Below are 11,739 nucleotides of genomic sequence, written 5' to 3'. Positions count from 1 at the left end.
CATAGTATTTTTCTATTTTCGAGTTCAAGTTGACCGGACTTTTATTTTGACAGACCGTCGGGAAGACGCTTGAGTTTGTGTGTTTGACGATAGCTTTACTCAGAGAGTTAAAAGCTAGTGAAATAAACCCTCGTATCACGTAAACTGTGTAGTTAATTCCCTCAGAACAGCCAGATGACATATTTACATAACAGGATTGCGCGTCCGTGAGTCGCTAAATAAACTAAAACTAAGTAAAATAGAGGTACGCCATTGATTTATATCACACACACAAACACGCAGCCCTGTCAAACTGTATCGCAGGCGTGCTACACTGAATAATTGATTCTTAGCACAGACCCGATTTTTTCATAGCACGTGTCGCTGTACACTGTACTTACCGCCTGTCAGTACACGATCCGTGCCGAGTTTTCACACAATGACTTTTTGGTGAATGAATGAAAAAGTTTCGCGGTACAAAGCTGCGCAAGCGTGGAACAGATCGTGCAGTGTCGCAAAACAAAATCATCATTTGCGCATGAGCGGTTTCTACAACGTCGTTGTGCGCATGCGCGAACGGATCGCGCAGGTGGTGGAACGGATCGTGTACTGACACCGCCCTTAACATGATTGTTATTTTCAAGTTACAAGTAAAATCCTCTCACTTGCCCCATACAAAACATTAATTTGTCCCGGACAATTGCGTTAATCTCGTGCCCTGATATATATATATTTAAGTTTTAAGATTAATATTTTGTGAGCTGATAATGTAGGCCAGGGTTATACAAAATGTACCACCCCCTGGTTTGCTTCACCGCTAGGCCGATGTCTGTGTTTTATCATTACAGTGTAGTAGTTAAGTTTCAGTCGAATTCTGTTAATTTCCTGTCTGTTGAATCTAGATGTAACTCGAAAGATTTGTCTTTTGAAAGGCGTCACCTCAAGTTGGCTTGTGAAAATTACGTTCTGACGACATTTCCGGTAAGAATTTTAAGAACGAATTTTACAGTACACAGATTGTGTGGTGTTTTTAATAATAATTAAAACAATAATAATAAAAATTCATTATGTAAATGATGAATTACTCAAATAATTGTATATGATCATGTATTTGTATTTAATACGATTATGAATCATCATTTATTATTATTGTTATTAGTAGTAGTAGTAGTAGTAGTATTCTCGGTTGTAGTTCCTGCGTCAATGGCGTTCATGTCTCCGTGGTAACAGAGGGAAATTCGTCTGCTCCGGCTGGAGTGAACAGATAGGGGCGGAGGAGGGGTAGATGAGTAAATGGACGGGACTTTAACGACACAGCCTGTGTCCTCACAAAGCTGACATGAAGTGTATCACCGGCGGTATACATTTTGCGCATCGGTTTTCATTTTGTGTTCATGACTGCGCACTCGAGATCACGGAGACGACAGGGATATTTTAGCCGCGGGTAACAAACAAGACAAAAGATTTTCGCAAACCTGGGGCTTAAAAAGAACAATACGGACAATAAAGAGAGGTGAGTTCCGCTTGGTTATGATTGCGTAGTCTGCGTGTTTTCCCTCTTTTTGTTTTACAGACAATTAAATAGTTGCAATAACCTTACAATAACTTATGTTCGGTTTCGTTAGCGCTGCGCTTTTGATATGTGCTTGATATGTGATGATGTTTGACAACCTCACCGACACATAACGCTTGACTGATGACATAAACTTCACCTTGTATGCCATGGTCGCTACTGCGTTTAGTACACAAACAGGTTATTCTTTGCCTGCTAACATGTCGACTGTAAGCTATAAAGTCAAACTCAGTGGAAAGTGTTTTGTTGTGAAATACCAGGTATAATTTTGCCTGGAGCACCTGACTCTCAGATGGGCTTTTCAATGATTGATTGCAGATCGAAACCTTGTTTTACTTTATGTTGGTAAAAAGAAAAACGCACTCTAACCTTAATCTAGCTGATCTAAAAACTATTTGTATTCATTGTTCATTTTAGCAATAATACCTAATAATATGGCTTGTCCATGCATGTTTCCTTGTTCACACATGTGAGGTGTTGATAAGGCACAAACTAAGACACTAGAATGTTTTAAAACAACGAGGAAGACAAAACTATCAAAAAGCCCCTTTCCCACCGTTCCTGCAGACACTGAACTTCCTGCTTCCTGCGAAAGACAAACAATAGGAGACAGAACATGTGACATCCTGAATATTGTGTGAGGGTGACACACTCCAGTCCAAATGCTGGGGATACAAAATCCTGAATAGCCTTTCTGGTGTAGGTGATCTTATTAAGAAAAAAGAGATTTGTGGGATTGTTTTCTAGTGCTTTATTGTGTGCATGAGACTCAACAATTGATTTAAGCCTGAATTTATTTTGAGCTGACAAAGGCTGTATTCAGATAGGGCTTTGTAGGAAGTAGACAGCAGGTGCCGTCAAACAGACATGCATACTAAATATTACAGTAAGTTGCGTTGTAGTGGGTCAGTTTCAATTGAATAGGGACTGATTTAAAGAGTTCCGTGAGTGCATTAATGGGTTTGCTTATAGAAAATGCATTTATTGTGTAGAACATGCCATTTTTACTTTCTAAACCTCACATTAATGGATAAACTGAAGAACCGCATTTTCAACAGTCACCCCTTCCTGGTTATGTTTCCGTCTAAATGGTTGTTAGAGGCATTTTATCTTACTGCCCATGTCAAATATCCGTGTTTTTTAATGTAACACACACTGCACACAAGAGGATGGTGTTACATGATATAGTTGTAAATCCAGTTTGTTCACGATGTGTAACCTGACCATCGACTTACCTACCTGTTAGACAACAAAGGAAGACTCGCCACTAAAGATAATATTACGTTCTTACGTATACACTGTGATAACCTGAACATTGGGGCCCTATAAGGAAGTTAGTCAGTTTTGGTTCTGTGAGAAGTGTCTTAGAATTATTTTTGCACTTGTTAAATGTAGATTTAAATCTGCTTCAGGAGTTAAGAAGCCTGATGGTCAATTTCTCTGTATGGGTCAGCATTAATCTTTAAGCGCTGAGGTACAAATCAATTCAAAGCCTTCGCATTTGGTGGTACTGGCCGTGCCTCTGAGGGGTTTGTGGATTCAGTTCAATTCAATTACACCAACTCGGTTGCAAAGCAAGTGTGACCCAGTGTGAGGTAATTGATCCCTTATTGCATTTAGGACACTGGTGTCAGTCCAGTCCGTCTGTGTCCTTAAAAAGGCATATTGGCAAATGCAGAATTTGAGGGTTTATGTCGAAATGTACAAAGTACTTCGTCCTGTAGATTTGTGTACTTGATAGTGTGTCAGTGTGGGTTTTTAAGTTTTATTAGACCAGCTGTCTGTGGATTTCCTTATGTTTCTAGTTAAATTATTCTAAAGGATCAATATCGGTGACGAATTGCTGTTAAATTACGTCTGTTGACAGCTGTCAGATCACAGAGAATCCTTACTGTAAACTGTCAACCTGATCTCATGAGAATTAGTTTTTCGTAACTATTTTACGAGATGCCAAATTCAAATTTGTATGAAAAATACTGTTATTTGAGAAACGCAATACTGAAGGCCCTCCCCTAAAGCGAACATCACTGGCACGAAATCGAACACGTACAGAAAAGATCATACGAATTCATGCAAATAAGCCACCTCGTGGCTTCTGTCTGTGATGTCAGCCTTTAGGTCTTTTGTCCTTTCAAATTAGTTTGACACCTTGCAACACAAAGACTGGGGGGATTCACATTTTTTTGGCAGTTTATCCATATACATCTTGCACTTTCAACGAGTATTCCACCCAGAAATGAAAATTCTGTCATTATTTACTCAACCTCGGTTTGTTCCAAAACTGTATACATGTATTTGTTCTGAAGAACACAGAAAAACATATTTGGAAGAAGGGTGAGAAAATAATGACAGAATTTTTATTTTTGGGTGAACTGGTTATCCCTTTAAAGGTTCATTAGAATAACTTAAAAATACCATTGGAGGTACAAAGCTAAATGTTTTTCTGTTCTGCGCTAGTTTGAACTTTCATGTTTCCTGTTACAGTTCTCCAGGGAAACTGTGCCTAATCCCTATAATTATAACCCATTTTCTCCTTTCCACTGGCAGGCAGATGTTAAATTACATTCCATCAATGCCCGAATGCGTCTATTAATATCAGACCCCCTAGACACAAAGGGGAAGAATGGATGATAATGGTCCATCCGCTACTTTCTCGCTTGCAACTGCGACTGTAAATGTGCATGTTTCCCCCTCTTGAGAAACATTGGTGTTGAATCTATGAAAACATCTTTACAGAAATTAGACATTGCCTACAGTGTAAATCAATAGAGATGTAGCACAGTTTCACAAAAATGGTAGCGCTGGAGGGGGGAATTGGTCGGTAAGCGAGTTGATTCTTCGGGTTTTCTTTATCACCGTATTTCGCACGAGTCTGTGAATGCTAGAAATAGGCTACACTTTATTAGAATACTATTTCATAAATGGTCAAATGTGTCAGTATCACATAAACGGCTTGTGACAACAAACTGAAGGAAGGAAATGGACAGAGGTCTGGAGCTTCTTTCCTCTAGCAGATGGTTTTCCATATTAGAGTGACAGTCAAATAGACAATGTGTCCTTTGCCTTTGTGATGTTTATTCAATCTTAAACGTATATAATCTGTCCGTGTGACAGATGTTGTATAATAAGGCCAGTTCATCCATTAAATTGCATTGAAGGGTTATTTTTTAAAGATACTACATTACAGTCCTTACTATTGGGGTGCATTTAAACACACACAACACAGGAAATGCAAATCTTTTATAATTTAATAAATGAGGCTGCGTTCATATTTGTGGTCCGGACCCAAGGAAAAAAAATAATATTTAGTCCTGGTTAACTCTTGCCCTTAGTGTTCAGACTGGCATTTTAACAGCAAACGTAAAGATTAAGCAGGGCTTTTATATTTGTCATATGTGTTGCAATTGCTACGAAAAAGTAAGTCTGTGCTAAGAATAAATGAGCCAGTGTAGCACGCTTGCGATTCAGTTTTTCTGGTGCATTAGACAGCGCTGCGTGTTTGTGTGAAGTATGTTTGTCGTTGTGCTTGTTTGTGTGTGTAATCAATGGCGCGTCACTGTTTTACTTAGTTTAAGTTTACTTTTAGTTTTGCGGCTGCATTAAACTAGATTCGTTGACGTGGACTCCTGTTATTTAACTGTTCTGCCTGTTCTGCATGTCTGAGTGAATAAGCTACTCGTGGATTTGTCTGCATCTGCACTGTATTGTACAGCTACCGTCAAACACACACTTAAAAGCCTCCATACAGTGACCCGTCAAAATAAAAGTACCGTTAACATGAACACTCAGATGAAAAAATATTGTAGTGTAACATAGCATTTCCTATATAAAATTGTAGTACTCATGTAGTAAATTGATAAACTGTAGTAAACACTGTAGTATACTATAGTAAGGTTAAAAAACACTAGTATCTAGGAATATTACTGCAGTTTACTATGAATACTACGGTATAATACAGTAATTTATGTGGACAAATATACAACTATTGTATAGTAAAAAAAACTATTAATATAAATTATGTCAATTTATATTTATTTATTTAAACAAAAAATTATATGGCCCTAATTTATACATCAGTATGTAACTTTAATGTCATTTGTCAGTTACCTGCCTATTCATTGATTTTATATTTATTTTATATATTCTTCTATGATGATAACAGACGTTTAACACTTGTGCTACAACTGTTTGGCCTGTGCTACAAAACATTACAGTGCTATGTGCAAAGTCCAAAAAAAGTTAACATACAGCCCTGCCCAAAATATATTTTTATTGACAATGTGTAAAACTGTAGTCTGCTGGTCTTAACATTTAGATTTTAAAGAACTATACGAACATTCTTTAAAATAACTTCAGCAGTGTGTTCTGCATAAGAAAAAAAAGTCATACATTGAAATGACAAGAGAGGAATATATTATGACTAAAGCAGGTGTTTTGTAAGCTGAGCATCAGGTATGACTAGCCGTAGGGTGGGGCATAGTTATTCATGAGATCTTGACAAAGGGCGACGACCTTGTCATGCCATGAATGACCATCAAAAGGTGATTGAATTGTTACCCTGAGGGGTGAGTAAAGCTTTACAGGATTTTGTGACTATGTTGTCACTCACTACAAAATCAGCACTTCACAATGGAGTCCTAGTCATTTTTATGAGAAATGCTGAGCTTTATCGCAGAGTTTTTCTATGCATGCAAAGCAAGATGTCTTGTATGGCTGGATCATTGTGATAAGATTTAAAGATTAGACTGCATGTGACTTGTCAGGATCTAACTAATTTCGTAGCCATGCATTTGTTTGCACTGTTGTACTGTCTTGTTTATACTGACACAGGGCTGGTGGCTGTTGGCTATTCACCAACATAACACATGGTTACATTACGTCATTTAGCAGACGCTTTTATCCAAAGGGACTTACAAAGAACAGGTATGATTTCTCTTGAAGTCTTTTTGATTCTCATTTCTCTTTTTTGCCCGATTATCAATAAAGAAGAACTTTACTACAATACTGTATCTTACCACACCGCTTCTATATATTTCTATTATGTATACTATTACTATTTCACCATGTTCAAACACTGACAGCAAGCTATTGTTTTATTGTTTTAGTTTATTCTACAAAATAAGAAACAATGTAAGATCAAGTATAAACAAACACAAGAGGAAATAAGCTTCTTTGTGTTAAAACACAGCATACAATGTGGCTTTTTACTGCACTTACCTTAGTTTGAACCCAGTCGGTTGTGTTGCAATAAAAAATTATAATTCATCTTTATTTATTAAAGCTACTTTCACAGCGTCAGGCATGCATAAAGGGATACAGTTGACTTTAGCGTGACTAAAGTGATTTGAACAAAGTATGACAAGAGACAAGGTCAAGTGGTTCAGAACAAATGTTTTAAAATGTGGTGAAGTGATACTTTGCATTCGGAGATGTGCTGTTAGGTTGTAGAGACCTTTAAATATTAATAAGGACAAGAGACAGGGGATATGCTAAACATTCATGCCTCAGCGATCTTATGATTACCAATGCACAAAATGTGCATATTTTAACATGTGAGGATGAGGGTTCAGTGCGTGTAGAGTTTATGTATTTACCAGCATATTGTTGCTGATGTGATGCTTATTTAATGAGGTTATGTAGATAACGTATAATTTTGGTATATATATGTAATATATGAGTGATGGATTTCATAAATTAGTGTAACATTACAATGATACTGAGAAAATGGTCTGTTGAGGATGAGCTTTGGTGACAGCTATTGTAGAATATACCACCCGTCTTTTATTCCTCAATAAAGACCACTTCATTGTACATGAGTCATCTATGATGAAAAGCTGCAGTGTAATAAAACTAGTACAGAAACTGTTTGAAATTGGCTGTCAATCATACAGTGTATGTGTGTCATTATACAAAATAATTGATTGTGTGGTTGACCAATCAGAATAAAGTATTCCACAGAGCCATTTATTCAAATCATAGGTACCCCATCTGTCTTTATCTATTTCTCTTACCCGCTCATTTACTCACATTTTTTTCATTGTCTATGCCCCTGGCCCCCAACAGTGACTTCAGAGAATCCATTCACGGTATTCATCTTCTGAAAATGACATTGAAAGGCAGTGGCCCCACGTTCCTAATCTATCGTTCTGAAAAGTCCCTGCACCCACAATCCCGCTGGGACCTTATTAGAGGGGGCAGACAGACAGTATGCGCCAAACGCCGGGCAGAAGCAGCAGTGGCCGCCTCCCCCCCTGCTCCGTGGCATCTGTGTTATGCGCACACACCCATTCTTTTCGTCATGGTTCAGAGGTTTCAACATAACCCAGCTCTTTGTGCTGTGGCCTACATCAGCCCCAAATCCCGGTCAAACAGACACTTCAATGAGCTCACTGTGACAGCCCAGGTGCTAAAGACCCAACTAATACACATAAAGCAAGGCAATACTGTATGATAAATAGCTAGCTTCAAGTATTTATAAAGGTAAACGCTTTTCAGTCGTTAAAATTTGTTCTGACGTTTACGGAGAAAATAAGTGGTGCTTATACATATTTATTAGATCTCAGTTATGAAAAAGCATTTTTATTTTTACAGTGTAGCAATTTAAAGGGATCGTTCACCCAAAAAGGAAAAATTTGTCATCCTTTACTCACCCTCTTGTCATTTCAAACCTGCATTACTTTCTTTCTTCAGCAGAACGCAAAAATAAACATTTGGTAACCAAACATTGCCGGCACCCATTCACTTCTATTGTATGGACACAAAATGAATGGGTTCTGGTTAACAACATTCTTCAAAATATCTTCTTCTGCGTTCTGTGGAAGAATATGACAAGAGGGTGAGTACATGAGTTTTTGGATGAACTTTTACTTTAACAGGTTTGTTTATATTATAATGTAAATTTTTTCACATCAGAATTCACTATCCAAAATAATTTCCTCTGCCAGCAATCCACCGGTCAAATCTCTGTAAACTAACAAAGACTGCAGTCATTGAGTGGGTTGGTCAAACAGCTGTTTGGCGTTGCCTCTATATAGTCTGACTGTACAGTACTGTACACGATTGGGTTTAAAAGGCATTCCAGAAATGAGAATGGCAATGCAGACGCTGCACATCTCAAAGCACCGTCATACACACTTTTAGGGCCATCAGCTGTTGATATGCACACGTGTACTTCAGAGGAGCTTCATGTCATTTCTGTGCATGTGTGCCCTTTGGATGCATAACATGCCATGCCCTTACAGGCAATTAATCGTGTCCAAATTGTGTTTGGTAATTGATGTCACATTTCATCTAGGCTGGGGGAAAGTATGAGATGAGGAGGATGGCTGTTTGGCCCTCCTTTGGGTTCTCGGTGGAAATGAGCTCATTAATACAAATCAGAGTTTGAAGGTTTCTATGGGACTGTTTCTGAGCAATATTGGGGCAGGGAACGACAAAGAAAGATAGAATCGAACCAAGACAAAAAAATTATATTAACCAAGTTAATGTGTACACATGGAATTTCTGACTGTCCCTTTGTATCTTAACCAACAGCCTTTGTGTTCATGACAGGATTTGGATATGAGTGCTGAAAAGAGAAATCTCCCTCCTCCCCACCCCTGACAAGTCTATGTAAACGGTTAGCAAAAGGATCTCTGTCTTGACGTTTTAAAACACCATACGATTGTCCCGTTTTTGTTGAAAATACAATAGGCATTTAATTGCCAGCGGGGTGCCATCAAGAGTCAAGGTTATTAAAATGAATGGGATCTCATGTCTGGAAGGCTTGAGGGCATGCACATGACACCAGATGAGTGCCAGAGTGTGAGGTCATCATTTAATGCCAAGCTCTAATTGTATCTCCACCACAGTTTGTGTGAGGATTGTTGCTTTATTAGAGCAACATTTGTAACAGTCCTGGGTCCGTTTCAATTAGGAGGTTCAACCAACAGCGAGATAAAGTGATAGTTCACCTAAAAAATTCTGTCATCATTTGCTCACCCTCATGTCATTTCATACCTTTATAAATGACTTTGTTCTGATCAACTCAGAGAAAGATATTTGGAAGAATGTTTGCCATTTCTGTGAAATCATTGACTGCATTGTAGGAAGACTTAAATGGTAGTCAATGGTGCTCCAGAACTGTTTGTGTTCCTAAATTCTTCAAAATATCTCACTTTGTGTTCAACAGAACATCAAAATATACAAATATTGTTTTCTACTTTGGTAGTGGAAGATGAAGATTGCTAACATTCTTACACATATCTTTCTTTGTGTTTAACAGAACAAAGAAATGTATATAGGTTTGAAACAACCTGAGGGTGGGTAAATGGTGACAGAATCTTTATATTTGGGTGGGCTATCCCTTTAAAATGTGAACTCTTGAGTTGATTTACACTGAGTTTTTGGTTTCAGAACAGGTGAATTGAGTTAGATCTATCACCTCTGGGTAGGCTTACCTTGAGTTAAGCGTGTGCACCAAGACTACGACAAGCTATGATCAATTGAGCTCCGATTTTACGATTCACCATGGCAACGGTACCAAAGGAAAAAGCAACATGGCGGCAGAAAGCGATTGACACCGAGGCACACTTTAACTAATGTGCTGAAAATGACTTGTATAAATTAAATAAATACAGAATACAGAAATTAAGCAATAAAGGTAATAAAACATTTGTGTCTGTATTTTTTTTATTTATATAGAAAATGTAAGGGAAAGAATATGCTCTGATGTAATTCACGGTGATTTAAGGATTGATGATATGCTTTGATATATCTTATTCACAGTACAGAAAATGGTACAGTTTGAATAAAAATGCACAGGGAAATGGCTCCTGAAATCAAAGTACATTTCTATGAATTAGCCTCTTCCCATACAGGATCCTCTAAAAGCACATAATGACATATTAGTCACGGAGATGTCTGTGTGATAAAAATTTGTTCCGTGAGTGACTGTATTATTAAATGAGTTACACCACTTGCGCTTTGAGAGTGGAGATTAAAAGAAACTGTGTTTACGTAAGAAAACCTGCTCCCGACCATGTTAAATTCACAGAGTAAAGGCGGGCGTACACGGTGCGAATTCTGATGGTCGGAAGATCGTATGTCCACGCACACGTCACGAGTGAGTTTATCTGAAAATCATACGGACGAGGTGATATACGACACGATTTTACGACCTGCCGATTTCCGAAGCAATCGCACAAAGTTCCGCGCCAAAAACATGGAGTCAGAGGAAGATTTGCTTTTTTTGTGGCAGCAATGGCTTGCGAAAGAATAAAAAAGAAAAGAAAAAGAAGGGCATGGCAAAGAGTTTGGCTGAAGAGCAGAGAAAAGCATGGACTTTCAGTTCTTCAAAAACAGCCGTGTATCTGTGTGCGCATGCTTTGATGTGGTCGTGGAAGATATAGCAAAGTATATAACCATAGCGTGTCACGCAAGTTTGTGCATATAGCAACGTCGTTTTTATATATTTTTTGAACAAATGTTATTGCTGGATAGTCTAGGTATAATAATTGTATACATACTGTTTTTACAGGCCAAATGTTTGATATGGAATAGCCTACATATTGTATTGTGGGAGAAAAGTGATGCAGAGTCAGCATGATGCAAAAAACTGCCTTTAGGCCTTTTGTTATATGTTTAAATCCGCTGTAAAATATCATCACGGATGACCCTGTCATGGTACACGCTGCTGGAAACATCATACAGCGCTCGCTGTTCCTGCCAGAGTTCGGCGAGTTTATCCTCTTTTTCAATAGTCTATCTTCTTCTGTGGTTTCCTAGTTCGTGATTGGTCAACTTCAGATAGATCAACAAATCGGCTCGTTCAACCGCACACATGTCACGAATTCAAACCGATAGCTCACGAACTTTTTAGACATGTTTAAAAATGTTCGGGAGGTCGGGAAGTGCTCGTAAGGCACTCTGCTCGGATCGTAATTCCTCGCACTTGATACGAGCCGCGACCATACGAGCATACACGATTTCCACACGATTGAAAAAAATCGCATGCGAACTCGTACGACAGCAAAAATCGCACCGTGTACGCCCGCCTTAAGTTGCTATTACTGACTTTGAGCATAAGTTACCTCCCTTTTAGAAATGGGCTTGAGTTTCCCCGCATTCTCGGGTTTGACATACCTCACATTCTAAAACCGAAAACCCAGAGTTTCCCATCATATCATGGTTAATATATTCAGCGTTTT

The 11,739-nt window shown here is 38.3% G+C and overlaps 1 protein-coding gene across 3 annotated transcripts in view; it reads left to right on the top strand.

Moving 5' to 3' along the window:
- Positions 1-1,163: 1,163 nt before the first annotated feature.
- Positions 1,164-11,739, top strand: part of frmd4ba (FERM domain containing 4Ba) — a 41,418-nt gene continuing 30,842 nt past the window's right edge. For 2 of the 3 annotated variants that reach the window (XM_079460954.1, XM_079460952.1), the window contains exon 1: positions 1,208-1,492. The gene's annotated coding sequence lies outside the window, so the exon portion shown is untranslated. Of the gene's footprint in view, positions 1,493-11,739 lie in introns of all 3 variants that reach the window. The other variant, XM_079460953.1, reaches the window with a different exon arrangement.

This window comes from Barbatula barbatula (genome assembly GCF_947034865.1).
Source record: "Barbatula barbatula genome assembly, chromosome: 7".
Lineage (NCBI taxonomy): Eukaryota > Metazoa > Chordata > Actinopteri > Cypriniformes > Nemacheilidae > Barbatula > Barbatula barbatula.
The sequence above is the reverse complement of the archived record's forward strand: the minus strand, read 5'-3'. Positions and strand labels throughout refer to the sequence as shown.